The sequence below is a fragment of the Beta vulgaris genome, chromosome 1 (genome assembly GCF_026745355.1).
Source record: "Beta vulgaris subsp. vulgaris cultivar EL10 chromosome 1, EL10.2, whole genome shotgun sequence".
NCBI classification, from domain to species: Eukaryota; Viridiplantae; Streptophyta; class Magnoliopsida; order Caryophyllales; family Amaranthaceae; genus Beta; species Beta vulgaris.
The window spans coordinates 40,866,580-40,882,592 of record NC_079202.1 but is presented as its reverse complement, the minus strand read 5'-3'; the positions used below and the strand labels follow the sequence as shown (position 1 = coordinate 40,882,592).

At 39.2% G+C, this 16,013-nt stretch overlaps 1 long non-coding RNA gene across 1 annotated transcript; it reads left to right on the top strand.

Moving 5' to 3' along the window:
• Positions 1-13,340: 13,340 nt before the first annotated feature.
• LOC130592183 (uncharacterized) lies at positions 13,341-15,787 on the top strand. The gene is made up of 2 exons (XR_008970407.1): positions 13,341-13,806; positions 15,514-15,787. It is a non-coding gene; the product is annotated as an uncharacterized LOC130592183 (long non-coding RNA).
• The last annotated feature ends 226 nt before the right edge of the window (positions 15,788-16,013 follow it).

Here is a 16,013-nt window from a genome sequence, read left to right as displayed (position 1 = left end):
AGCAGCCAAGAGCATTGAGGCCGGAGAAGTTTTATTTCTCAGCCGAGAAAATGAGTGGATGAGCCCAATCATTGAATTTAAGAAAACTGACCGCTTGCCTCTTGACCCAATTGAAGCTAAGTATGCGAAAGAAGGGACAAGTGGTTTGAGTTGTGGAATGAGACTCTATACAAGAAATCCTACAATCGGCCTCTTCTCAAATGCATCAGCCGAAAGGAAGGTTTGGACGTTTTAAAGGAGTTGCATGAGGGAGCTTGTGCTTCCCACATTGGAGGAAGAGCTTTGGCAGAAAAGGCTCTCAGGACGGGCTACTTTTGGCCGTCCTTAAAAGAAGACGCCCTGCTGTACGCCAAGAAATGTGATAGTTGCCAAAAGCATGGTAATATCTATCAAAAGCCGTCCAATTATTTGACTCCAATTCTCTTTCCTCTTCCCTTTGCTAAATGGGGGATGGACATTCTTGGGCCTTTTCCTATTGCTGCCGGCCAGAAGAAATTTGTAATAGTAGCTGTGGACTACTTTACAAAATGGGTTGAAGCTGAAGCATTAAGAGGCATCACCACTAATGACGTCAAAGGGTTCATCTGGAAGAACTTGATTACAAGGTTTGGGATGCCCCAGTCGATCGTCTTTGATAACGGGCACAATTTGAAACACCAAGCTCCGTCAATGGTTGGCTGACCAAGGAATCAAGGCTCACTTTGCCGAGTAGCTCATCCACAGGCTAATGGGCAAGTTGAGGCTTTTAACAAGATTCTTTCGGCCGGGATTAAAAAGAAGTTGGACAATGCAAAGGGGCTTTGGGTAGAAGAATTGCAGCTGGTCTTATGGTCAATAAGGACAACGGCCAAGAATTCCACAGAGAGACTCCTTTCATGATGGTCTATGGCTCTGAGGCCGTCCTTCCTATTGAGGTTGAAGAACCCACCTTAAGAGTAATGATGTACTCAGAAGATGCTAACTGGGCAGCTCTTAGGACGGCTTTGGACTTGTTCCCGAAGTCAGGGCAACGCTTTGCTGAGAATGCAACTATACAAGTTGAGAATGGCAAGGGACTTCAACAAGAGAGTTGCAAGGCGTCCTTAAAGCTGGGAGACCTCGTCTTAAGAAAAATGGAAGCGGTCGGCCGAGCCAAAGAGTTAGGCAAGCTTACCCCTAACTGGGAAGGACCCTACAAAATAATCGAAGTAGTTCAGAATGGCACCTTTCGTCTAGAAGGTTGGACGGACGTCCCATTCCTAGGACGTGGAATTCTGACATTTGAAAATATACTTTGCTTAGGGCATCCTACAAAGTTGTAATCTTTTACTAATGCATTACAATGAAAAAGTAGAATGTATACATGTACCTTGACTATTCGTCAAGCAAACTTCATATAATACAGCTCTACTTCTCTATGACTTTGTTTGATTTGTTGCTTAAGTTATATATTATGTCAAAGCTAACTAATTTAAACAAACAAAAGAACAATGCACCTTTCATTAGGAGGATGGCCGAACATGTTATCGTCCAAAAATGGATAGATATATAGTCTTGGCCGGCTGTTTACTTAAAGAGTTGAACACCTCCTAAACAAGGTCGGCTGGAATTAGGACGCCTCATACAGGTATCCTGCTTTCCGTCCAGAAGCCAAAAACTTAGGATAACAACCTTAGTAAAGGAACAAGTTATCTCATGATTTAACAAAGATGGACGAGTTACAATCACTCTTAGAAAAACGTCCAAGTTATTTAAAACAAATTATCGTCTTTACTTCTTCTTGAACAGAGGAACGATATAAGTACTCCTCGTCCAAGAAGAGGGGCATATAGGGGCATAATTTATAAATAACTAAGTCTTTGTCCAATGACGAATGATTGTCCAGGTTCCGGCCGAACAAGTCATTTACTTAGCAGGTTTTTACAAGTTTTTGATGATGAACGTCAATAAAGGAGCTAATGAGTCAGATCAAAACTTGTTGACGAATTACTTTTATACTTGGACATTAAAGAAGGCCCTAATGCAATCGGCCAAAAGAGCTGATTGGATCGTCAGAAGGATATTATGACGAGTTGCTTTTGTACTTGGTATAAATATGGGATTATAATGTAAGACGTCTAAAACAATAAAGCATAGCACAATAGAGATTGAAAAAGTAGCTTTTCATATATGAAAAGGATGATTACAATCTAATCTAAAAACAAAGTACAAAAAAGAAAAGGTACAAGTGGCTCACGGCCAAGATACAACAAAAGATTAAGCGGAGGAGGATCATTGTTCTCTTCGTCCTGAGCCTCCATATCTTCTTCTCCTTCTTCATCCTCAGAGGATTCTTCGAAGACGGGAAGTTCTGCCCCTGATATGGTGGCTTTGTGCAACTTTCTTGGAACTCCAGCCGACGAGCATATCTGGGAATATCCTCTTCTTCGGCCATCATACAAAGGCCTGCACCGCCCATTCTTTGTTGGTATCTATGACGTGTTCAAGCCCCTTGGCCGCTTCAACCGTGGCCACAACCTCATTTCGGAGAGTTTGATTTTTTACCTTCAGGACGAGGTTTTCCTTGTAAAATTCAGCAGCCATGGTCATGACTGAGTTCCTCTCGTCTCAAAGGTAGCGTTCCAGAGACGCTCTCTCGTCCAGCATTTCGGTCAGCCGAAGTAGATAACTCTTGTTTTGGGACTCAATTTCGGCTGACCGCATCTCCCAGGCCAGCTTAGACTGCTGATGCAGCACTTTCTGCTCGCCCATTTTGAACTGAGCTAGGTCCGCAGCCGCGGTCACGTCTTGGACGAGCCTTTTATTCTCTTTTCTGAGCTCCTTCGCCCAATCTTCAGTTATTATGCTGCGAGCAAAGAGCTGAAAATAGGAGGACAAGAGAGTCAGGACGAATGCAACTTGGAGAATACATATCTAAGTAAAGAAAATAAGCGTCTAAAGAAAGAAAGATGTACCTCGGCAGCAAGTTGAGACATGTTCCTACATGCCCAGATGATGCTCCCCTCAACCCCTTAATGTAGGGTTCAGGAAAGCACTTGAAAAGCTCCAGCTTGAGCTTTCTCGGACGATGACATCTTTCCAAAAGCTGGAGAAGATTCATCGTCAGAAAGAATAGGGAGCCGTCAACAGCTGGACCCTTCCCTTTATCTGAAAGAGTTAGACTGTCAGTACATCTGATGGGAATAACACGGCCTGTTTGTTGGACGGACTCATCGGACGCCCGCCAACCCGTAGTGTTCTAACTACGTTTGAATAATAAGACTCACCAGAAGAACGGGAGCCGTCCTATAGCGGTAGGCATCTGGCTACCAGCTTGGCACTGGCCAGAGAAAGCAGACCCGTCTGCAGCCGCGTCCGGCTGAGAAGATTGGCCTGCGTCGTCCAAAATGACAACCTCGTCAGGTTGTGAGGCTGCAGGCTGCTCGGCAGGCCGGCGTAGGTCACCAGGGCCAGAGAGCCAATCTCGGCCGGTTCCTCCTTGGCCTCTTCTTTGGCCGGAATGTCGATCACGACCTTAGGAACCGGCCGTGTCGATTTCTTCTTCTTGGCAGTAAACCCCTTTGCCTTCTTAGAAGGAGGAGCTTCGCTGGTTCCAGCCGGCCGCTTCTTCGCTGCCGCCTTCTCAGCCAAGGCCTTTGATGTTGGGGCATTTTTCTAAGAAGTTAGAAATATGTAAAAAAATTAGAGGTCCTTCAAAGAGGCAGGTCGTCCAGACAACGTCTGGACGTGTTGCTCTCGAAGAGGAGCCCGTCAGCATAACTGGACGAGTTTCCTTCAAAGAGGCAGTGTCCAGCCATGTCTGGACGAGTTGCTCTTCAAAGAGCAGCTCGTCCAGTCATGTCTGGACGTGTTGCTCCTCGAAGAGCACCCGTCCAGCCATCATCGGACGAGTTGCTCTTCAAAGAGGCAGCTCGTCCAGTCATTGTCTGGACGTGTTGCTCCTCGAAGAGGCAGCCCGTCAGGATATCAGCCTGGACGAGTTGCTTCCCGAATAAACCGTTCGTCCAGCTGTTGCTTGGACGCTTTGCAAAAAAAAAAAAAGTAATCTTACCAGGGTGTCGGCCCTCTTTTCGGCACCTGATTTGCTGTATTCCTTCCAGAGAGTATCGGCAAATCTGGACGAGCTCATATCTCCTATCCAAGATTTCCTGAGTTTACTTTTGGCTGAATCTGTAAAAAGAAAATAAAAAAGCAGGTGTTGGACGAATGATAATCAGGCCGGGAATTTCACTTGGAGAATTTTTAGTAGATATACCTCTGTCCTCGTCCTGCCGCAAGCCGGCAGCGACTAAGAAGTTATCATGATAAAACATCTCTTTAAAGGGGATCCAATTGGACGGACCCTTGAAAGAGACGTCTTCCATGGAATACTCCGAAATCCGGAAGTACTCCACCATCTCCTCGGCAGAGTTACTCTTTAGCTCCAGATACGAAGTCATCCGTCCAGTATTAGTGTTGGATCGGCTAAAATACCGAAGCCGATTAGCAACCGCTTTACTGGGCGCTTGGACGAAAAGGAATTCACCCTTCCAAGAGTGCATTTTGGATGTCTTATCCCAAGACGTCAAGAATCCTTGACGGTTGCATACACTCAGCCAGCTTCCTTCAACAGTTCTAGGAACCTTGGCAACGTAATGAATGTGGGTGAAGGCGGTCAGGGAAGGATCCTTTCCTTTTAAATTACAAACGACCAGAAAAGTAAGGATGTTTTGCCAGGAGTTTGGGGCAAGTTGATTATGTCCTATGCCATAGTAATGAAGTAGCTGGTTGATGAAAGGGTGAAGAGGAAAGCTCAGGCCGGCATCTAATTCCAGGCGATAAACGGCAAAATGGCCTGGGGGGGCACTAAATATGGTATCCTCTCGGCCAGGAAGAACGAAGTGGTAGCCCGACATGGGCATAGCCACTGAAAAGGGTCTAAGGTCCGAGCCTAATCGTCCCAGCCAAGTGTTATCGGCCAAGATAAATCTAGGGTCAGAAAGAGGACCTAGCTGCCGTCTAATTTCAGACGAAGTTGTCGACGGCTCCTCTGAATCGCTAGCGGGGTTGGAAGAGCTGGCCGTCTTTGGCTCATCCGAGACCGTCCTACGTATGGACGGGCTGGGATCTGGGGAGCCTCTGATTTCTTGTTCCTCCTGGACGTGTTCAGGGGAAGGACTTGGGGTTGCTGGACGAGCACTTTGGACTTCGCGTCTCCGTCAGCGGGAATCCGTCCAGTAGATGCCTCCATTTCCGAGCTGGAGGCCGGCAGGTTAACTCCTCGTCTGATACGAGCTGTTTGCTTGACGCGCGCCAGATTACCCTACACAGGTAAAGACTGGGTCGTCTGACTTTGCCGGCCATGAGAAAAGAAAAAGAATGTCAAAGACGACTTGAGGCCTCTGACGAGCAAAGTGACAATTGCAAGAGCTTGGACGGGAGTAGTTTCTCTCTCTAAAAAACTCAGTAAAAATTGCAGAGTCTCTCTCTCTAGAAAATTTCTCAGCAATGTTAAAATGATTCCAGGAGCGACTAAGTCCCATATTTATAGAGGGGTGAAAATGACCCCCCCCCCCATCCGGTAAAAAGTAACCGTTGTTCATAAGGGTTGACCTGTGGAGACCGGCAAAGTGGCGCCCTTTTTTGAAAAAGAAAAGGGCAGTTCCAGGTCGGTTAAAAGAGGAAGATTAACCGTCTTGGCGCCTAAAAGATAATAACTCCCTCTTTTAAGGGGCAAATGTTGTAGCCTAAAAATCAACGGCTATCAAGCTGACACGTGGCCTCATCAGAGCCCTACACGTGGCATGCGCTCATGAAGGTAAAGTACAAAGGGCCACCAGTTTGCAGGGCTAAAAGTACGCTTCCCTGAAGGAAGAGTACTAAAAGTCCCTTTAATGGCCCAACAAAAGTAGTATGTCCCTTTGTATGAAAGTGAGATGTACTGACCACTCAACCACTGCCACATGTCACTATTTTATTGATTACCCAATCAGATGCTCCCAAATTAGGGTGACATCAAGGTACAACAGTCATTTCAAACAGTATAAATAGTCCTTGATTTCAGGAAGAAAGGTACGTTTTTCAGGGCATAGTACTGTTATTCTGCCATAAATTCTTATCTCTCTCTCTACTTTCTCTCTCTAAAAGTTCCTTACATCCCTGACATCTGACTTAAGCATCGGAGGGGGAAATACCACCCAAACCTCCAGGGTGGGTCCCTTTTTGCAGGTTGCTGGTCAGGAGTTAGCATTAGGATTCGAGCCAATTATTGCTGCACAAGTCTCCAGTTTTAAGAACCTATCTTTGGGAGTTGTGATATTAAATTACTAGTTTTGCACTACGTAACACTAACCACCACCTAGCCCCCCTCCTCCACCCCCGCAGCAGACCGATCCCCTCCCCCACCCTACAACAGCCCGGCCCCTTCCCCCCACCCCGCAGCAGCCCGACCCTCCCCCACCCCATGAAGCATCCCTCCCCTCCCCACCCCACGCAGCAGCCCGACCCCCCCCCCCCGCCACAGAGACCCCCGACACAGTAGTAGCACCTTGGATTGATCTTTCTTCGATTTCTTCGATCAGAGATGTTCAAAGTGCGAAAATTCAAGGGAGGGTCTGCGGAAATGGGGGGGTGGGTGAAATGTGCGAAAATTAAAGGGGTGGGGGCGCGGGGTGGGGAAGGGGTGGAGTGTTGCTAGGTTGCGTGGGCCGACTGTTGGGCTGCGTGGGTGGGGAGGGGGTAGCGAGGTTGCAGGGTGGGGCGCGGGGGTGGGGAAGGGGTGGAGTGTTGCTAGGTTGCGTGGGCCGACTGTTGGGCTGCGTGGGTGGGGGAGGGGGTAGCGAGGTTGCGGGGGTGGGGGAGGGGCAGGGGTGGTAGGGTGGTGGTGTGGTGGGAGGGTGGTTGTGTGGTAGGAGGGTGGGGGAGTGAGTGGTGGGAGGATGGGTTTGGGTTTGGGTTAGAGGTAGGAGTTAGAATTAGGGTTAGGATTAAGGATTAATTAGGATTACAAAAAGAAAATTAGGGTTAATGACTAACAGTAGTTAACCCCGTTAGTCATTAAGGGTATCTAGGTATATTTACATAAAACTGAGGGGTACCTTGTGAATTTTGAAAACATGGGGGGTACCCGGTGAATTTTCTGAAAACTCGAGGGTACTTGGTGAAATAAAACGAGATTAAGGTTCGGGGTTTTACAACGATCGATAGTGTTGGATCTTAGTAATAAGCAAACCTATCAAACCATGACATAGTTCTCTTGCTCTTGACTTGAGAACGGGAGTGCGTCTTACACATGACTACCTCTTTAAGAAGAGGTACGAAGGGTGGGATCAATCTCTTAATCATGAACCCTTAATCATGGACCCTGTCAGACTTAACCTAAACCTGCCAGAGTTTCAAACATAGAAATGTAGTTTAGCTAGGTTGGCACTTTTGCATCCATGTTACATGACATTTGCTTGTGATTGGCATTTTTGCCTATTATTAACTTGTCAAGTTTTCGTTGTTGTGCATCACGTAATAAAAGATCGTAAATTGGCCAAAACCTCACCTGAATCCCCCAAAAACATGTCACAGGATAAGTGCACCAAGCGCATTAAGACGCGCTTGCGTGGTACGTTAGTCTGTGCATCGAATGATTTTCGTCAATTTAGTCGTCGTGGTGGTCGATCCTATAATTCGTTCCGTCTGCATTCGCGTAAAAGCATGGTCATTCTAGGGGTTTCACCTAATTCAAGCATAAAAATCAGTTTTTTTTCTTGCAAGGTCCAGTCTATCCTAAAAAGTGCAACTAGAAAAATAGTCATGGTAGAGTTAGAATCGTCATGCATGTCTACCTTCTCCTTAGTGTCTAGATTATCATCCCTATCAATCTTACCTTATTATATTCAATCAGTTTAAAAAACATACATCTTTTAAAATCAATCCTACACCCATGTCTATTCTACCTTTTTCAAAAGCATTTACTAATCATCATCATACAAGACATTTTAAAAAATATTACCAAAAATAATCCATCATCTTTTCCAAACAAAAGATAAAAACAAGGGGTTCCTTTCAAGAACGAATTTCAAATATTCTAAGCCTAGTCCAAACACCTTATTCAAAACAATTCAAGCAACTCAATCCAGTCCACTTGCATTCATTATAGGCCCATTTGCATTAGATTCCATATTGCATTCATCCTAGGCCCATCTAAATTTGAGTGCATACATTCGCTAGCATTAGAGTCGATCTTAGGCCCATTTACATCTTATGTTAAGTCTAGTCCAAGTCCGTTTCTAGTCCATTCCAATTTAAGTCTAATTCTAATCCAATTCTAATATTAGCTCCATTTAGGCCCAATTCATTTCCTAGGTCTAGTTTGCATCTGTAACACCACGTAATTTACACTCATTATTTTTCTGGTGTTGCTTACATTGAAAATGATATTTTCTATTAAAATAAAATAATTTATTATTAAAAACTATTTTTAAAGTGTATAATTATTTATATTGTGTTATGTTGTTGTGTTTACTAATTTAAAGTGTATATGATGTGCGTATTTATTTTATCATATAGATAGTAATTCTATAAATTTAAGTAGCGTGTGATTTTAGTTTTTAAGTATTGTATATAATATGGGTCGACCAACATAAAGAATTCTTTTGCAAACTCATATCCTTCTTATGTTGCCCAAAACTTAGAGGAGAAGTATTACGCATAGTATTAGCATCTTCTATCTATCCCTCTTTGTAACCACCAAAAGGTGAAGAACCATCCCCCATTAACCCATCTTAATGCAATTAAACCTTTGCTTTATGATATGAACCATCACATTATTTTTGCTGCACACTCCCTTCACGCCAGCCTTACAAAGAAAAATAAAGAGTCCTTCTCCCTTCTCACATTTTCGGCCATTTCTGCACACTCATCTTGTTTGCCCCATATATCCTTCGTCTCTTATCGGAATTGGACGTGTGAGTAGTTGAAATTCATCTACTCGGAGAGATCTTGCTCGTGGTGTTATTCGTTTTTGATGATACTGGAAGAATGGGTCGCAGTTTTCTGTTTCAATCAGACGGGTCACCCAGTTTTGTTTTCCTGTCGCACCTTCACGAATTTGATCATCGCTGAAGATCTAACCGTTGATCGCCCTGAAATTTGAACAGAATATTGAGGACATCTAGGCCTCCATTATGACCGGAGAGATTTTAAATCAGAGCTACACATTGACGGGAATCGAGATCAGAACAGAACAGTACATAATTAAAATGCAAGCAATTGGAGGTCTTCAAAGGTAACTAACGGCGAACCTAGTGCGATTAGAATTCGTTTAGGCATTATTTAGTTCTTAATATCTAAGTTGTGTTGATTTTTATGTTAAGATTTGTGGGTTGCTAAAGTTTCATATTATTATGTTATACTTGTTATACTTAAATGTTTATGAGTGATAGTTATGTGGAAGGAAACTAATTCTACTATTTTGTTATCCATGCTAGATTTAATGGTTAGAATTTTTGTTTTATTATATCTTTATGGTTTACATATTGGTTAGTAGACATTGTAAATCATGTTGTTATACGCCTATTATGTTGGTTTGCTTAAGTATGATCAAAATGATTATAATATGAGAGTATGAATATCTGTTGCCTGCCGGTGTAAGTCGCTTGAGGAAGATTCATGTCCATGGCTTGTTATCTGTTGTTATTATCTGCCACAAACTTAAGAGTGATGCTTCTTCCGTATTAGCATGGTAGTGTGGCAACTTACGGTTTTTATTTACATCTTAGTAGTTATGGTGTTGTAAGATGTTGGGTTGTTTGAATGATTAGATATGATTCAAGTATACTGGCGTATCAGATGTATAAGATTTTGGTGTTATAGTTGTGTATACTTATGTGTCAATGTATGCAGGTATGATGATTTACTCTTATTGCTATATGCATGCTTACATGAGCTTTTATTATTATTTTTATTATTATTATTGACATATATTTATATTATGAGTGTTTTAATTATTTTATGATGGTTTGGTTGTTTGTATGATTTTGAGATTATAATAATATTGTAGTTTTATAAATCAATATCTAAGTTGTCGACGTTACAATACTCGAGGGAGAATAATACTGCCTTTAGTACCGTTTCGCCAAGAGTTATGTACCAGGGGTATTATGACTAACATTGTAATTAACCTTGTACCCAAACTCAGACAACGAAAGTGTAGTAGTTGGAGTATCTGTTTTACTGGTTTTTGGTGTATATTTATGTTTAAGAAAGATTTATTCTTTTCAGTTGGGTGAAATGATTTTTATTAGTAATATATTACTATTACTTTGAGAAGAATAAATATGTTGAATTGAGACTTTGGATTGCGATCCTAGTTTATGCTGATTTTAGGTGTAAGGCCTGAAGGGAATCCTTATTATTCTATATTTGATGAATGAATTATTGTATTTAATTGTGAAAATATTTTATTGAGATTAAGATATCCGGTGGGATAGATGTAGTCCCCGGTGAAGAACATGCCAACCACCTAGGTTACGATTTAGGGGTATTACTTGGGTTAATTGTTGTCATCCGAGAGGTTGGGAAGTACTGAGCTGGGTACTATCCTGCATCGGGAGTTTGGCCATTCTTAGACACAGCAGTAGGGAACGTAAGCCCATAGGCTGTCTGGAGATTTCGATCTGACAAACCTTAGGAAGTGGTTGCGATCCACTGGCGTTCTGCTCTTTCTCAAAAGCTATTTATATTATTTTGGAGGCTTATGTTTTTTTATCTTGTATGTCTATATTAAGTTTACTATTTATGATTTACTTTATTTAACCATGTTAAACTGTTATTGTTGTTTTGCTGTTATTTGGTTCAGTTTGATCTTTTATTTGATTGGGACTTATTTATTAACGCTTGATAATTCTACATGGATCCTAATTGAGCTGGGAGAGCTGTTAGTTACTCCCCACTGATTGTGAGTTTGTTGTTTATTTTTGCAGGATATGTTGATGACAATCTTATTTGGTTTTGGGCTCGGGTTGAATGTGAGCATTAAAATGTTAGATGTTTTAGGCCTAGACTCTTTTATTAATTTAAGAGTTAGTTTTCTCTTTTGGTTATCAATTTAATTTATTTATACTATTTATTTATGTTGGTTTTATCACTTAGATATTTAAACGCATTTCTTGTAGTAGTGACATTCCAGAAGACGATGTTTCCGCCATCGTCCTATACTTCTATTATTATTATTTCTTTTCTTTTCTGCTTTGAAATTCTGGGGTGTTACAGTTGGTATCAGAGCAAAACGCTCCTAAACTTTAAAAAGGAGTTGCTAATGATTCTTTAGAATTATTAGTAGCTTAGGAGATAAAATCTGTTTAGAATTAAGTTTTGTAGTTTCGCTATAATGAGAGAAAGATGGGTAGAGGAAGTAAGGGGAAGCCTTATGGAATGTGGTGTGCTCTCATGCTTGTGGAGCATATATAATATGTATAGTTACTTGTTTATTGGTGGAATTAGTCTACCAAGTTTGCTAATCTTATTTGCAGGACTACCTCCTACGTTTAACCTTTCTTGTTATCAGAGTGCGCTGTGAAAGCAAAGTGATTTATATCCCTCTAGTTCAGGGTTGAGTTGCGCGTTAAAATTATGTTATGTTTACATTTTATTTTAACATAGTTATGTATAGTACATTGTTGTTATTCTATTTTTATGGTTGCTTAATAGTGTGTCTTATTATGGAGACGATATATAGCGTCTATTTCTTTCAACTAAGTACTGGTTTTATGCGAGTACTTCTTATTTGTTTTTTTTGTCATTTACAAAACTTTCGAACTTGAGTTCATATTTCAAATAATATTTTATATATTTGCTCTTAATAAATTTCATACTTATATTATAATTATATTTTGATATTCAAGTTTTGTTATTGTCAATACTTTGCTATTCTCTTTGAAAAGAAAATTGTGTTTAGCCGAGATCTAAAACTTGTTTGAGTTGATATTAAGTCATAATGGGTGATTCCTTTGACTTGTATGTCAATTTGATAAGTCTAAATTTTAAAATTATTTGAGTTGATATTGAGTCATAATGGGTGATTCCTTTGACTTGTATGTCAATTTCATAAGTTGAGACATTTTATCTATTTTGAGTTACTTTTCTTTTTGAGTTGATATTAAGTTTATATTGGGTGATTCCGGTAAACTTTAATGTCGATTTGACAAGAAGCCTTTCAAATATTGTTTTGTTGATACTATGTTGCAATGGGTGGTTCCATGCATATTTGTGTCGACTTGACAAATTTTAAAATTGTTGTTTATTATTTATTATTTTATAGCCTATTTATTATTTGTGTTTCGTCGTTGTGAAATTTATTTTAAAGTTATCAACTTCTTTTGCGAACTTAAAATTTCATATATATGTTTAGGAGGCGTACCTCTTATAACATATGTCATGACTTGTGTTCGTAGTGTTATTTTAATAAAGCAGCTAGCTACTCTTTATTAAAATGTTCTTATCTCTTTAAGTGGAGTATAACCTGTGTGGTACTCTATTTAAATTGGTTTGATATCAATCACGAACTTTTTTCTTCGTTTCTTCTAAAAAATATTTATGTATGATCATTTATTCTTTTATAATTTTACTTAAATATTTATTCATGCTCCTTTGCAAAATTAGCAATAGTTTATTTTGCTAACGTTTCTACCTTATACTTTCTACTTGTCTTTGGTTCTTCAACATTTTATAAATGATGTTTGTTACCATGCTTCCTTACTATACAACTCTTTTTGGTCTTCCAAAATAAAACGTGTATTATTTGAGTTATCAAATTTTGTACCTGTAAAGTTGTTTAGTTCTTCACTAATATCCATCGATTTCTGTTTTCTTAATGTTCTTTATCAAAAGTATTTTCTTTTGGTCTCTATTTCTTTCCAAGTTTCAAGGACGAAACTCTTTTAAGGGGGAGTGATTGTAACACCACGTAATTTTCACTCATTATTTTTCTGGTGTTGTTTACATTAAAATGATATTTTCTATTAAAATAAAATAATTTATTATTAAAAACTATTTTTAAAGTGTATAATTATTTATATTGTGTTATGTTGTGTTTATTAATTTAAAGTGTATATGATGTGCGTATTTATTTTATCATATAGATAGTAATTCTATAAATTTAAGTAGCGTGTGATTTTAGTTTTTAAGTGTTGTATATAATATGGGTCGACCAACATAAAGAATTCTTTTGCGAACTCATATCCTTCTTATGTTGTCCAAAACTTAGTGGAGAAGGATTACGCATAGTATTAGCATCTTCTATATATCCCTCTTTGTAACCACCAAAAGGTGAAGATCCATCCCCCATTAACCCATCTTAATGCAATTAAACCTTTGCTTTATGATATGAACCATCACATTATTTTTGCTGCACACTCCCTTCACACCAGCCTTACAAAGAAAAATAAAGAGTCCTTCTCCCTTCTCACATTTTCGGCCATTTCTGCACACTCAACTTGTTTGCCCCATATCTCCTTCGTCTCTTATCGGAATTGGACGTGTGAGTAGTTGAAATTCATCTACTCGGAGAGATCTTGCTCGTGGTGTTATTCGTTTTTGAAAATACGGGAAGAATTGGTCGCAGTTTTCTGTTTCAATCAGACGGTCACCCAGTTTTGTTTTCCTGTCGCACCTTCACGAATTTGATCATCGCTGAAGATCTAACCTTTGGATCGCCCTGAAATTTGGACAGCATATTTAGCACATCTGGACCTTCATTATGACCGGAGAGATTTTAAATCAGAGCTACACATTGACGGGAATCAAGATCATAACAGAACAGTACATAATGAAAATGCAAGCAATTGGAGGTCTTCAAAGGTAACTAATGGCGAACCTAGTGCGATTAGAATTCGTTTAGGAATTATTTAGTTCTTAATATCTAAGTTGTGTTGATTTTTATGTTAAGATTTGTGGGTTGCTAAAGCTTCATATTATTGATGTTATACTTGTTATACTTAAATGTTTATGAGTGATAGTTATGTGGAAGGAAACTAATTCTACTATTTTGTTATCCTTGCTAGAGTTTAATGGTTAGAATTTTTGTTTTTTATATCTTTATGGTTTACATATTGGTTAGTAGACATTGTAAATCATGTTGTTATACGCCTATTATGTTGTTTGCTTAAGTATGATCAAAATGATTATAATATGAGAGTATGTATATGTTGCCTGCCGGTGTAAGTCGCTTGAGGAAGATTCATGTCCATGGCTTGTTATCTGTTGTTATTATCTGCCACAAACTTAAGAGTGATGCTTCTTCCGTATTAGCATGGTAGTGTGGCAAGCTTACGGTTTTTATTTACATCTTAGTAGTTATGGTGTTGTAAGATGTTGGGTTGTTTGAATGATTAGATATGATTCAAGTATACTGGCGTATCAGATGAATAAGATTTTGGTGTTATAGTTATGTATACTTATGTGTCAATGTATGCAGGTATGATGATTTACTCTTATTGCTATATGCATGCTTACATGAGCTTATTATTATTATTATTTTTATTATTAATTGACATATATTTATATTATGAGTGTTTTAATTATTTTATGATGGTTTGGTTGTTTGTATGATTTTGGATTATAATAATATTGTAGTTTTATAAATCAATATCTAAGTTGTCGACGTTACAATACTCGAGGGAGAATAATACTGTCTTTAGTACCGTTTCGCCAAGAGTTATGTACCAGGGGTATTATGACTAACATTGTAATTAACCTTGTACCCAAACTCAGACAACGAGAGTGTAGTAGTTGGAGTATCTGTTTATACTGCGTTTTTGGTGTATATTTATGTTTGAAGAAAGATTTATTCTTTTCAGTTGGGTGAATTGATTTTTATTAGTAATATATTACTATTACTTTGAGAAGAATAAATATCGTTGAATTGAGACTATTGGATTGCGATCCTAGTTTATGCTGATTTTAGGTGTAAGGCCTGAAGGGAATCCTTATTATTCTATATTTGATGAATGAATTATTGTATTTAATTGTGAAAATATTTTATTGAGATTAAGATATCCGGTGGGATAGATGTAGTCCCCGGTGAAGAACATGCCAACCACCTAGGTTACGATTTAGGGGTATTACTTGGGTTAATTGTTGTCATCCGAGAGGTTGGGAAGTACTAAGCTGGGTACTATCCTGCATCGGGAGTATGGCCATTCTTAGACACATGCAGTAGGGAACGTAAGCCCATAGGCTGTCTGGAGATTTCGATCTGACAAACCTTAGGAAGTGGGTTGCGATCCACTGGCGTTCTGCTCTTTCTCAAAAGCTATTTATATTATTTTGGAGGCTTATGTTTTTGATCTTGTATGTCTATATTAAGTTTACTATTCATGATTTACTTTATTTAACCATGTTAAACTGTTAGTTGTTGTTTTGCTGTTATTTGGTTCAGTTTGATCTTTTATGTTGATTGGGACTTATTTATTAACGCTTGATAACTTCTACATGGATCCTAATTGAGCTGGGAGAGCTGTTAGTTACTCCCCACTGATTGTGGATGTTTGTTGTTTATTTTTGCAGGATATGTTGATGACAATCTTATTTGGTTTTGGGCTCGGGTTGAGATGTGAGCATTAAAATGTTAGATGTTTTAGGCCTAGACTCTTTTATTAATTTAAGAGTTAGTTTTCTCTTTTGGTTATCAATTTAATTTATTTATACTATTTATTTATGTTGGTTTTATCACTTAGATATTTAAACGCATTTCTTGTAGTAGTGACATTCCTAGAAGACGATGTTTCCGCCATCGTCCTATACTTCTATTATTATTATTTCTTTCTTTTCTGCTTTGAAATTCTGGGGTGTTACAGCATCTCTATGTAAAACCCTACTTAAGTCTTCGACTATAAAAGTTCATTCCCTTACTAATGGAAAAAACCTTATATGATACACAAAACTGATTCGGTTCTCTCAAAACTGGATCAATAAATCCACCAAATTATGGGCTTAGGTCAATTAACTCATCCAGTTGGGAGAAAAACGGGATTAGTTTTCATTAACTGATCTGGTTCGTCCTAACA